The following is a 12634-nucleotide window of genomic DNA, read 5'->3' as shown; positions in this document are numbered from 1 at the left end:
ATTGAACCCAGGTCTCCCGCATTGCAGGCGGATTCTTTCCTAGCTGAGCCACCAGGGAAACAGGGATAAATACAGGAGACATGAAGCTTAGGGTCACCACATCACCACATGTCATACAGCTAGATAATAGCAGAGTTAAGATATAGAACCTAGGTTTCATACAGAAACAGCTTTCAGGGGTCTGTTATGTTTCAGAATTCAGACTGTTATAGATTTTAGAAAGATAATCAGACAGTTACACCATAGACTCACAACATCCTTGGTACAGTCTGGGACGGCACTCTGTAATCAATGTAGATTTCCACAGTGAAATATATGATTACTCATACCTAGTGGTACACGTAGACCAAAATTAGCTGCATGGTGGTTCAGGTGAGGTTTTGCTGCCAAATGAGCTTAGGTCAGATTAGGTTTTGCCAAATGAATTATGAAGGACTTTTGGGTTTTTAAAGCTTTGGGACTTTGGAAATTCCAGTAAAGGATTGTGGACATCTAATAATTAATACCCATTGAGTTCTTGCTCACAACAGATTTGGGCTAAGTCTTGTGCATTCTCAGAATCCTGTGAAGGGAGATATTTTCAAGACATCAATCATTTTCCTCTCCTTTCCTTCTTCTCATTCAAGGGAGCTTTGCATTCACTGACTTGGGGGTGGGAGTGCTCCCAAACTGATTAACTGGACCCACTCTGGAGTTCTAGCCCAGGCTAAGACTCCTTATCTCATCCAGGGAGGTTCTTTTTCAGTTGATTTTGTGCAGCCAATAAAAAAAAACAATGCTAAGACTGGAATAGCACAAGCTTTTTTAGTGGCCAATGAATGGAGAGGCAGGAACCTGGTTCACAAATCAATCTCTCAACCTGATCAGGGCCGAGACACCAAATATACAGTATAGGAGGATCGAGTAAAAGGGAGGGATTTGGAAAGAGTCAGAGGAATGTTCATGAGTTAGCTGAGCTTTTTTACTTGTTGTCAAGGCAATTGTTAACTGTCATCGCACCTGTGGGGGTGTCGTTTAGATTCTTTATTTTTTTTTCAGTGTTTATTTATTTGGTTGCTGTGGGACTTAGTTGCAGCACACAGGATCTTCACTTGCAGCGTGTGGGATCTAGTTCCCTGATCAGGGATAGAACCTGAGCCCCCTGCATAGGGAGCACAGAGTCTTGGCCACTGGACCACCAGGGAAGTCCTTGTCATTTAGATTCTAATACATTAGGAAGAGTGTATACTGAGGCTCAAGGTCCACTGGAAGTCAAATCTTCCATCATTTTGGGCCTGGTTGGTTCTAAATTGTTTTTTCTCTTTGCAGCTTCTTCCTGAAACTTAGATAAGAGCAATCAGTTTCTCTTTGAGGGAGGGGCAGGATATGACTCTGGGGCAGCAGCCTTGGTAGCAGGGGAGGCTGGATGGGGTAGGAGCCTGGGAATTTCTCCAGCTTCTCTGTCACCAAAGCTGTTCCAGCTCCAAATGGGGAGGAGACGTGGGGCTTTGATAAACCACTTTGGAGAAGTGAAACCCAAAATAAGACAAATCAAAACATTGGAAATAGAGGCTTCATCCGAGGCTAGGGAGAGAAAAGATTTGGAGCTCCTGGAAGCACAACTCTGCTGGCAGGACCCCAAGGGCTAGGGCCCAGCCTGCGTCTAGAGAAGCTGGGGCCCAAGGTGGCCTCTGCTTTGGAGCGGATGGCTGGCTGTTGACGGGACACCGTTTGGCTCCGGCGTCCTTATTGCTCTCTCATAACATGTGCAGGTGAGGCCTTGCTTTGCAACCAGAAAGCTTTTCTCCTGCTAGATACTGACCCCGCTGCTGAATAGACAGTGCTCAGTAAGTGCTCACTCGCTGATTTTTCAGGGATGGCTTGAAAGGTGGCAGGGGTTTGGGGTACTCCAGACCCCTCCCTCCAAGGTAACGGCTAACTCTGCAGTTCACTCCCTCTGAAGTGTTTGGTTTAGGAGATCTTCTGATCTACTTCGTTACAACCTAGGTCAGGTTTCATTACATCATCCTCCACTCAAGGTGCCAGAGCCTCGTGGCAAACTGGTGCAATCCGCAGGCCTGCAGTGGGACAGTGCTGCGCTGTATCCCCGTGGGAGTGAATCCCACCATGCAATTTTTGCCTCTGGCCCCAGAACCCCAGGGATAGCCTTTCAAGGAAAGGGTTTGTTCTTTCTCTTCCCGTTTGAGAGTATTTTTAAAATATTACTGCCCCCTGGTGGTTAAAATTATATATGTAAATACCAATATGTAAATATGGGCTCAATAAAGGACAGAAATGGTATGGACCTAACAGAAGCAGAAGATATTAAGAAGAAGTGGCAAGAATACACAGAAGAACTGTACAAAAAAGATCGTCACGACCCAGGTAATCATGATGGTGTGATCACTCACCTAGAGCCAGACATCCTGGAATGTGAAGTCAAGTGGGCCTTAGGAAGCATCACTACGAATGAAGCTAGTGGAGGTGATGGAATTCCAGTTGAGCTATTTCAAATCCTGAAAGATGATGCTGTGAAAGTGCTGCACTCGATATGCCAGCAAATTTGGAAAACTCAGCAGTGGCCACAGGACTGGAAAAGGTCAGTTTTCATCCCAATACCAAAGAAAGGCAATGCCAAAGAATGCTCAAACTACTGCACAATTGCACTCATCTCACACGCTAGCAAAGTAATGCTCAAAATTCTCCAAGCCAGGCTTCAGCAATACATGAACCGTGAACTTCCAGATGTTCAAGCTGGTTTTAGAAAAGGCAGAGGAACCAGAGATCAAATCGCCAATATCCGCTGGATCATCGAAAAAGCAAGAGAGTTCCAGAAAAACATCTATTTCTGCTTTATTGACTATGCCAAAGCCTTTGACTGTGTGGATCACAATAAACTGTGGAAAATTCTGAAAGAGATGGGAATACCAGACCACCTGACCTGCCTCTTGAGAAATCTGTATGCAGGTCAGGAAGCAACAGTTAGAACTGGACATGGAACAACAGACTGGTTCCAAATAGGAAAAGGAATACGTCAAGGCTGTATATTGTCACCCTGCTTATTTACCTTATATGCAGAGTACATCATAAGAAATGCTGGGCTGGAAGAGACACAATCTGGAATCAAGATTGCCGGGAGAAATATCAGTAACCTCAGATATGCAGATGACACCACCCTTATAGCAAAAAGTGAAGAGGAACTAAAAAGCCTCTTGATGAAAGTGAAAGAGGAGAATGAAAAAGTTGGCTTAAAGCTCAACATTCAGAAAACTAAGACCATGGCATCTGGTCCCATCACTTCGTGGCAAATAGATGGAGAAACGATGGAAACAGCGGCTGACTTTATTTTTGGGGGCTCCAAAATCACTGCAGATGGTGACTGCAGACATGAAATAAAAAGACACTTATTCCTTGGAAGAAAAGCTATGATCAACCTAAACAGCATATTAAAAAGCAGAGACATTACTTTGCCAACAAAGGTCTGTCTAGTCAAGGCTATGGTTTTTCCAGTAGTCACGTATGGATGTGAGAGCTGGACTATAAAGAAAGCTGAGTGCCAAAGAACTGATGCTTTTGAACTGTGGTGTTGGAGAAGACTCCTGAGAGTCCCTTGGACTGCAAGGAGATCCAGCCAGTCCATCCTAGGGGAGATCAGTCCTGAATGTTCATTGGAAGGACTGATGTTGAAGCTGAAACTCCAATCCTTTGGCCACCTGATGTGAAGAGCTGACTCATTGGAAAAGACCCTGATGCTGAGAAAGATTGAAGGCAGGAGGAGAAGGGGATGACAGAGGATGAGATGGTTGGATGGCATCACCGACTCAATGGACATGAGTTTGGGTAAACTCCAGGAGTTGGTGATGGACAGGGAGGCCTGGCGTGCTGCAGTCCATGGTGTCGCAAAGAGTTGGACGTGACTGAGTGACTCAACTGAACTGACTGAAACACCAGAGCCCTTCAAACTCAATCCAGACCAGACAGAGATGGGTGTCTCGGAAAAGAGAATTGCTGGATTCAGATTACTGAGTTTGTCTGGGGTTAGGGTAGGGGAGCAGAAGGGGACATTTTTTCCTATGCTTGCTGGCACAAAAACCAGACCCAGCAGTTAACTGGATATGGATCACTTTGGCTATAAACTTTATGAGGGCTGCTTGAGTTCAGGGTTTCATCCTAGTGTTTCGCAGAGTGTCTGGCACATGGTATATACTCAGAAACATTTGCTGATGAAAGGATGAGCATGAACTGTGGGCCTGCCTCAAACAGAGCGACCACAACCTCACTCATTTGTACCTTATTTTACTGTCTCTTCATAGATGTTGAAAAAGCATTTGAAAAAATTGTCCATATTGTCAAAGTTATGGTTTTTCCAGCAGTTATGTATGGATGGATGTGAAAGTTGGACTGTAAAGAAAGCTGAGTGCGGAAGAATTGATGCTTTTGAACTTCGGTATTGGAGAAGACTCTTGAGAGTCCCTGAACTGCAAGGAGATGAAACCAGTCAGTTCTAAAGGAAATCAGTCCTGAATATTCATTGGAAGGACTGATGCTAAAGCTGAAGCTCCAATACTTTGGCCACCTGATGCAAAGAACTGACTCCTTGAAAAACACCCTGATGCTGGGAAAGATTGAAGGCAGGAGGAGAAGGGCACGACAGAGGATGAGATGATTGGATGGCATCACTGACTCGATGGACATGAGTTTGAGCAAGCTCTGGGTGTTGGTGATGGATGAGGAAGCCTGGCATGCTGCAGTCCATGGGGTCGCAAAGATTTGGACATGATTCAGTGACTGAACTGAACTGAATCAAGTTTTTATTTTTTAAAAACTCAATAATTTCTGAATAGAGGAACTTCCTTGACATGTTAATAAATCTGAACCTAGGCTTAAAGGTGAAGGCACTTTAGTAGAAGGATCTCCGTTCAATTCAGGAACACAGCAAAGTCGTTCCTTTTGCCAGGCTGCATTTTCCAAAGATGACCACAGTAATATCTTCCATGCTCTTCTTACAATGTAATTCTGACCCTCCAACCACTGGCTGGGGAGTGTATGTTCCTTTCTTTTGACTCTGTGGGTGGACTTCTAATAAGTAATGATGGAATTGAGGTTTTGTGACTTTCAAGATTGATTATAAGAATGCTATTATATCTCTGCCTTGCTCTGTTAAAATGCTCACTCTTAAAAACCAGCTATCATATTGGAAATAAGCCCAAATCAGCCATCATGAAGAGACCACACAAAGAGATCAGGTGTTAATGTTTTAGCCCGAGTTGGACAGCTTGAGATCTTGCCCAAAGCCAGCAACAAGTGCGAGGCAAACAACTGAAGCATCCCTGGTGATTTAACCCCTCAGCTCTAACCATCCCCAGCCTTTCAGTCCTCCCAACCTGAGGCTGCAGACAGTGCAGAGCAAACGTGAATAATGCCCACTGTGCCCCATCCCGGCTCCTCACCCGAAGACTCCACAGTTATTTTATGCCATTTGGGGTAGTTCATTACACAGCCCGCGCATGCGTGGTGAGTCGCTTCAGTCGTGTCCAACTCTTTGTGACCCCATGGACTGTAGCCCGCCAGGCTCCTCTGTCCATGGAATTCTCCTAGCGAGAGTACTGGAGTGGGTTGCCACTTCCTCCTTCAGGGAATCCTCTCGGCCCAGGGATCGTGTTTCCTATGTCTCTTGCATTGGCAGGCGGGTTCTTTACCACTAGTGCCACCTAGGAAACAGCCATTATACAGTAATAATGACTAAAACTTTTGCTGTTATTAATACCACCATTACCACATTGGCATGATAGTACTTGCTGAGAAAAAAATGAGGATATCCAAAATTGATAAGGAGGAAGTAAACTTATATTATTTGCATGTGAAATAATTATGTATCTGGAAAAGTCAAGAGAATCCACTGAAAAAATATAGGGACAATAAAAGAATGAGTGGTTAGTTTCAAAATCTAATTTCTTTCTTTCTTTTTTTAAAAAAGATTTAAATATTTATTTATTTGGATATACCGGATCTTGGGGCACTCAGGATCTTTGACCCTTGTTGTGAATTCAGGGTCTTTAGTTGTGGCATGTGAACCCTTAGAGGCATGTGGGATCTAGTTCCCTGACTAGGGATCAAACTCAGGCCCCCTGCATTAGGAGTGCAGAGTCTTAGCCACTGGACCATGAAGAAAGTCCCCTAAAACCTAATTTCTTTCTATTTCCACTTGAATAAATGACCAAAGTTGTGACTCCCATTGTCAAAATTTCTGTAACATTGCCTACTCACAATTGAAATTCTAATTTAGAGACATGATAAGTGGAGAATACTCACTGGTTGCCAGCTTAGCAAATAGAGCAAAATATAGGACACCCAGTTAAATTTGAATATCTGATAAACAACAAGGACAGTTCTAGCATAACTGTGCCCTATGAGTCCTGTTTGTTAGAAGGAGATAGATAAGCTCAGTCCATGCTCAAGGTGAGAAGTATAGACAAAGAAGAGAATACTAGAAGGCAGAGGTCATTTCAGAGGCCCCTGTCATACTCTCCTTCATACAGTTTCCTGAGAAATCCCTTTTTTGCCATTTTTTTCATTTATTTATTTTTGAGTCTTTTTTTTTAAGCTTTTTATTTTGTATTGGGATATAGCTGATTAACAACGTCATGACAGTTTCAGGTGAATAGCCAAGGGACTCAGCCATATATATACACATGTTTCCATCCTCCCCCAAACCCCCCTCCCCTCCCATTGAGCAGAGTTCCCTGTGCTATACAATTAGTCCTAGTTGGTTATCCATTTTCAATATAGCAATGTGTACATGATTACCCCAAACTCCCTATCCCACTCCCCTGGCAACGGTAAGTTCATTTCATAAGTCTATGCTTCTCTTTCTGTTTTGTAAGTAAGTTCATTTGTATCATTTCTTTTTAGATTCCACATATAAGGGATGTATTACTATATTTTTCCTTCTCTGACCATTTTATTCCAAATAGATACTGTTGCTCAGAGAGCAAACTGGGATACCTTTCTTCCAGAATTTCTTCCGTGGCAATGATTTTATTAGACGAACCAAGAGCTTAGAGGTTTTCTCACTAGGTTTTCATCTAACCAATGTTGAGGTGAGTGGGTGTGTTATTACTCATATCCTATGTGAATAATAAAAGAGGAGGTGAATGATGAATTGCAGTGTTTGCACTTTATATGTTCACAGTGTTGCTGAGATCTGTAAGTTATAAATATATGTATTGACGTATGTATCATCTCACAGCCCGATATCAGGATTGTGAGATGATAGCTGCTTCCTATAAAAGGATGTAAATTGAAGTGGTAAATGTGATTGATGTGTTCAAGAAAAGAAAAGACAAAATGGAGAACTTCACCAGAGAACTAGAAGTTACATGTCTTTTAAAAAGAACAAAATAGAAATCATAAATGAGAAAAATACAACTGAACTTAATAATGCATTAGATGTGTCTAACAGCAGATTGAAAACAAAATCAGTAATCTGGAAGGTCGGTTAATAAAAATATCCATGCTGAAGAAGAGGAAAAAGATGTAAAAAATTGAGAGAAAAAAGAATGGACAATAGTGTGCAAGACATATGAGATACAGTGACTTCTCAGCGAAAAGGTGTGGACAGACTCAGCAGGTCCCCCATGGTCCTTGCTTCCTGATGTTCGATGTTCATGTCCTAATGTCATCCACCCTTGAGTATGGGCAGGACCTGTGGCCAATAAATTAGGCAAAGGTGACAAGGTGTACATGATTACCCATGTGAGTACATTATGTTAGATACAATATTGGGTGATTATACTACATAAGATCACGGTGCATGTTTTACTGGGGTCTCATCACCCTTGCTGGCTTTGAGAAGTAAGTGGCCATACTGGGGAATCTCACTTGGCCAGGCACTTTGGTTGGCCTCACCTAGTAGCTAGCAAAAAACTGATGCCTATCATCTTACAGCTTCAAGGAATTGAATTCGGTCAATAAACTGAATGAACAGGGAAGCAGATCCTTCTCCTAGTCAAGCCCCAAATGAGAACCGTGTCCTGACTAACAGCTTAATTACAGCCTTGTCGAGGACCAAAATAAGCTGTGAAGTCTAACCCACAGAAACTGTGAGATCATAAACGTGTTTTTTTAAAGATGCTAAGTTAACTGTAGTATTGTTATATAGCAATAAACAACTAATATATGATGAAAGTAGGAAAATACTTGAATCATATACTTAAAGTGTTAAGAAAATAACTGCCAACCTATAACTATAAACCCAGTGAAAATAGCTTTTCAAATGAAGGTGAAAAAGCACTAATGAAAAGATGAAGATTGATTCACTGAATATCAACACTAATTCCGTTCATCAAAAGATGCTGTTAACACTGTTTACAATAGCCAGGACATGGAAGCAACCTAGATGTCCATCAGCAGACGAATGGATAAGGAAGCTGTGGTACATATACACAATGGAATATTACTCAGCCATTAAAAAGAATACATTTGAATCAGTTCTATTGAGATGGATGAAACTGGAGCCCATTATACAGAGTGAAGTAAGCCAGAAAGAAAAACACCAATACAGTATACTAATGCATATATATGGAATTTGAAAGATGGTAACGATAACCCTACATGCGAGACAGAATAAGAGACACAGATGCATAGAACAGTCTTATGGACTCTGAGGCAGAAGGTGAGGGTGGGACGTTCTGAGAGAATAGCATTGAAACATGTATATTATCATATGTGAAACAGAACACCATTCCAGGTTCGATGCATGAGACAAACGCTCAGGGCTGGGGCAATGGGATGACCCAGAGGGATGGGATGGGGAGGGAGGTGGGAGGGGGGTTCAGGATGGGGAACACATGTAAACCCATGGCTGATTCATGTCAATGTATGGCAAAAACCACTACAATATTGTAAAGTAATTAGCCCCCAACTAAAATAAATAAATTTATTAAAAAAAAATTTTAAAGAAAGATGCTGTTAAAACAGTAAAACAAGTCACAGAACGAGAGGAGATATTTATAATAATTATAGCTGATAAAGAACTCATATCCAGAAAATATAAATAATTTACAAATCAATAATAGAAAGCCAAACAGCCTAGTAGAAAAATGGGCATGGACTTCCCTGGTGGTAAAGTGGTAAAGAATCTGCCTTGCAATACACGGGATGCAGGTTTGATCCCTAGTGGGAGAACTAAGAGCCCACGTGCCCGGAGCAACTAAGCCCGCAGGGACTCGATATGGCCAAATACACAAATAATTAAAAAAAGAAATAAAGAAAGAAAAAAGGCAATCCACAAAATAGAGTATGCAAATAATCAGCAAGCAGGTGAAAACGTTCTCAGGCTTATTTGTCATCAAGAAATTGCAAATTGGACTTTGCTGGTGCTCCAGTGGTTAAGGATCCGCCTGCCAATGTGGGGGACATGGGTTGGATCATGCTTGTTGCAAAGCAACTAAGCCTGTGAGCCACAACTACTGAGCCTGCTGCACCCGAGAGCCCATGCTCTGCAAAAAGAGAAGCCACGGCGGTGAGAAGCCCGGGCACTGCAGGGAAATGTAGCTCACTCCTCAGAAATACAGAAATATTTTTTAATGTATGCTAAAACTACAAGTGGGATAATACGAACACTCACAAAATGGCTTAAAATTTTTTTAATGATAATACCCGGGATTTATGAAGCTGTGGAGCAACTGGAACTCACATACAGCTGGTGAGAATGTAAATTAACTTGGGAAATATTTTCACAGTATTTTCTAAATTTGAATGTATCAGCAATTTTAATCCTAAGTATATACTTCATATACATGCAAACACCAAAAGACATGCATGAGAACATACATAGCAACTTTATTTGTAAGAACTTCAAATAGAAGCAACACATCAACAGTAGAATGGATAAATAAAACAATGAAGCACTCTAAAGGAGAGCACTATTGATAGTTTGAGCGAGATAATTTTTTGTTTTGAGGATTATAGTTTTTTTCCTATTTTTAAAAAATATTTTTTATTTATTTTTGGTTGCGTCAGGTCTCAACTGTGGCTTGTGGGAACTTTTGTGGCCATGCAAGGGCTCAGCAGTTGCAATGTGTGGGCTTAGTTGCCCCACAGCACATGGGATCTTGGTTCCCTGAACAGGGATCCAACCCATGGCCCCTGCAGTGGAACCAGGATGTCTTAACCACTGGAGGCCAGGAAGTCCAGGATTGTAGTATATTTGACAGCACCCTGGGCCTTTGCCCACTAGATGACTATGGCACTTTCCTAGTTGTGACAACCAAAAATGTCTGCAGATACTGCCAAATGCCTCCGGGAAGGATTACTCCCCTGCCCTCCCCAGCTGAAACTCACTGCTCTAAAGCAATCAGAATAAGCAAATTTATGCATTACAATGACATTGTAGACAAATGTTAAATATGTAATGTGTGAAAACAGCCAAACACAAGGGTCCATGCTGTATGATTTCTAAGACAGGGTGAATTAAATCTGTGTGACAGAAGTTGGGATTTTTGTTACCTTTGTGAGAGTAATGACTGGAACGGGCCATACAGAAGGGGTTCCCTGATGATGGATCAGGATGGTCCATCCTGATCTGGGTGATGTGCAAATGAATGTGTTACTTTGAAAATTCATCAAGTTATAAAGCCTTATGATTTTGCTATATGCGCTCTGCTTCCAGAAGAGTTACTTAAGAGCAATACATATTTGCAAACCTAGAGACAAACAGAAATAATTCTAGAATATAGAGCAAATGTTAAGAAGAGTTACTTTAAAAATACAAACAGGGACTTCCCTGGAAGTTTAGTGGTTAAGACTCTGAGCTTACACTATAATGAGCAGAGCCCATTCCCTGGTCAGGGAACTAAAAATTCCACAGCCAAAACAAACGAGAAACGAAAACCCGAAGGGAGTCTGATATCTTTAATTGGAAGAGAAAGAATAATTGGGCTTTGTTAGAACAAAGATGGTTGAATTAAAAAAAAAAAAAAAGAAAGGAAATCTTATTTCCACAAAGAAGAGAATGGGAGCTAAAAGAAAATTCATCCCAGGACTGGTAGGTAAAAGAGTTTCCTCCGTGGTAGGGACTTCTGGTTACCCACTTGTTAATTCTCATTTTCATTTTCACTCTTTCTTAACTAATAGAAACTCAAATTTATCCTGTGCAACAATGTTCCCAAGAAAATACTACATTTTCCAGCTCCCTACCGCTTGCAGCTAGGGTTGTCCAAAGTGATGTAGACATGAAAGTTGGTGTTGCAGCAGCCGTCATATGACTGTGAGGTGATGTTGAGGATAGAAACCAGCACTAAAACATCGTGGATCACGAAGAAGAAGCCAGATTCCCTGCTAACCGGAAAAGTCCCCATCTCTACCCTGAATTGCCTGCTTCTGGCATTTTACAAGAAAGAAAGGCAAGTCATTGTGTTTTCTGTTATATGCAGCTAAGCGCAAATAAAAAATAATACAATGACTGACAGGGACCTGCTGATCTATAGTCTACAGTATAAACTTGTGCTAATGATTCTTGGCAGCATTAGAGTAGTGGTTACCTGCTTAGTCATGTCTGACTCTTTGTGACCCTCTTAACAAAGGAACAGGGGATGGGCCAGGTACAACAAAGCTATCAGAAGGACCCTGAATGTATACACACACACACAGGAAAAACTGTAGGCCGCATATATACCCCATCACACACACACACGACAAATAATTTTCAAATATCTAGAGCTACTGTTTGATGAATAAGTTCAAATCAATACAAAAAGTCTTCGTTTCTGATTACCTTTCATCGTTGTGTATTTTCTCAAGTATACGGATTTTACAACCCTAAAGGGTAATGAAGTATCTGTTAATTTTTGGTGTTTATAAAGTATTTCAAACTGGAGCCATCTAAAAGTCATAAAGTATAATATATCTGTATGTTGAAATACTACTGGTTTATGAAGGATATAAAAATATGTGTACATGTTTAAGTCTATGAAAATGATAGTAGACAGTAGTTGGTTACTCTTGGGAAGTATAATTGGGGACAGGAATATGAAAGAGCTTAGACTTTAAATTTTATATACTTTTGATAGTTGGAATTATTTGTAATAAAGAAGTATTACTTTTGTGGTTAAAAGTACTTTGGAGCAGTTTGTTATTTTCTTAAGGAAAAAACTCTCCCTAAAGAACCTGGACATTCCCAGTCTAGATTTCTAAAGTAGTTAAAAGCTAAGCAGGGAGACAGAAACATTACAGTTTAGCCAAAAGTAGGTGATATGAAGGAAAGATCTTTGGGTCAGGAAATAAGCAATCTGGGTTCCCAGCCCAACTCTGTCAGTGGCTGGGTGTGACATCTGGGCAATTATTTCAGTTCTTTGGGCCTCAGTTTCCTTGTCTATAAGACTAAAATTTGGGGCTGAACCGTTACTTCCAGTCTGATATTCTGTCAATGCATAAACTGCCTCTCTGAGATTGAGGGGAAGCTCATTTATCTTTGTGGTCTAACAAAGAGTATGTAATAAAACTTGTTAATAAATAAGTGAATGAAGGCTTCCCTGGTGGCTGAGTGGTAATCCGCCTGCCAATACAGGAGAAGCGGGTTCGATCCCTTGTCAGGGAAGATCCCACATGCCTCGGGGCAACTAAGCTCATGCACCACAGCCACTGAGCCTGTGCT

General features: G+C 41.4%; 1 long non-coding RNA gene across 1 annotated transcript; it reads left to right on the top strand.

The window, feature by feature from the left end:
• The first annotated feature begins 1527 nt into the window (after positions 1 to 1527).
• On the top strand, positions 1528 to 12097 carry LOC145534943 (uncharacterized). Its single transcript, XR_014075097.1, has 3 exons — positions 1528 to 1751; positions 6954 to 7079; positions 11116 to 12097. It is a non-coding gene; the product is annotated as an uncharacterized LOC145534943 (long non-coding RNA).
• The last annotated feature ends 537 nt before the right edge of the window (positions 12098 to 12634 follow it).

Source organism: Giraffa tippelskirchi, chromosome 14 (assembly GCF_054371585.1).
Source record: "Giraffa tippelskirchi isolate mGirTip1 chromosome 14, T2T-mGirTip1v1.2.pri, whole genome shotgun sequence".
Lineage (NCBI taxonomy): Eukaryota > Metazoa > Chordata > Mammalia > Artiodactyla > Giraffidae > Giraffa > Giraffa tippelskirchi.
The sequence above is the reverse complement of the archived record's forward strand: the minus strand, read 5'-3'. Positions and strand labels throughout refer to the sequence as shown.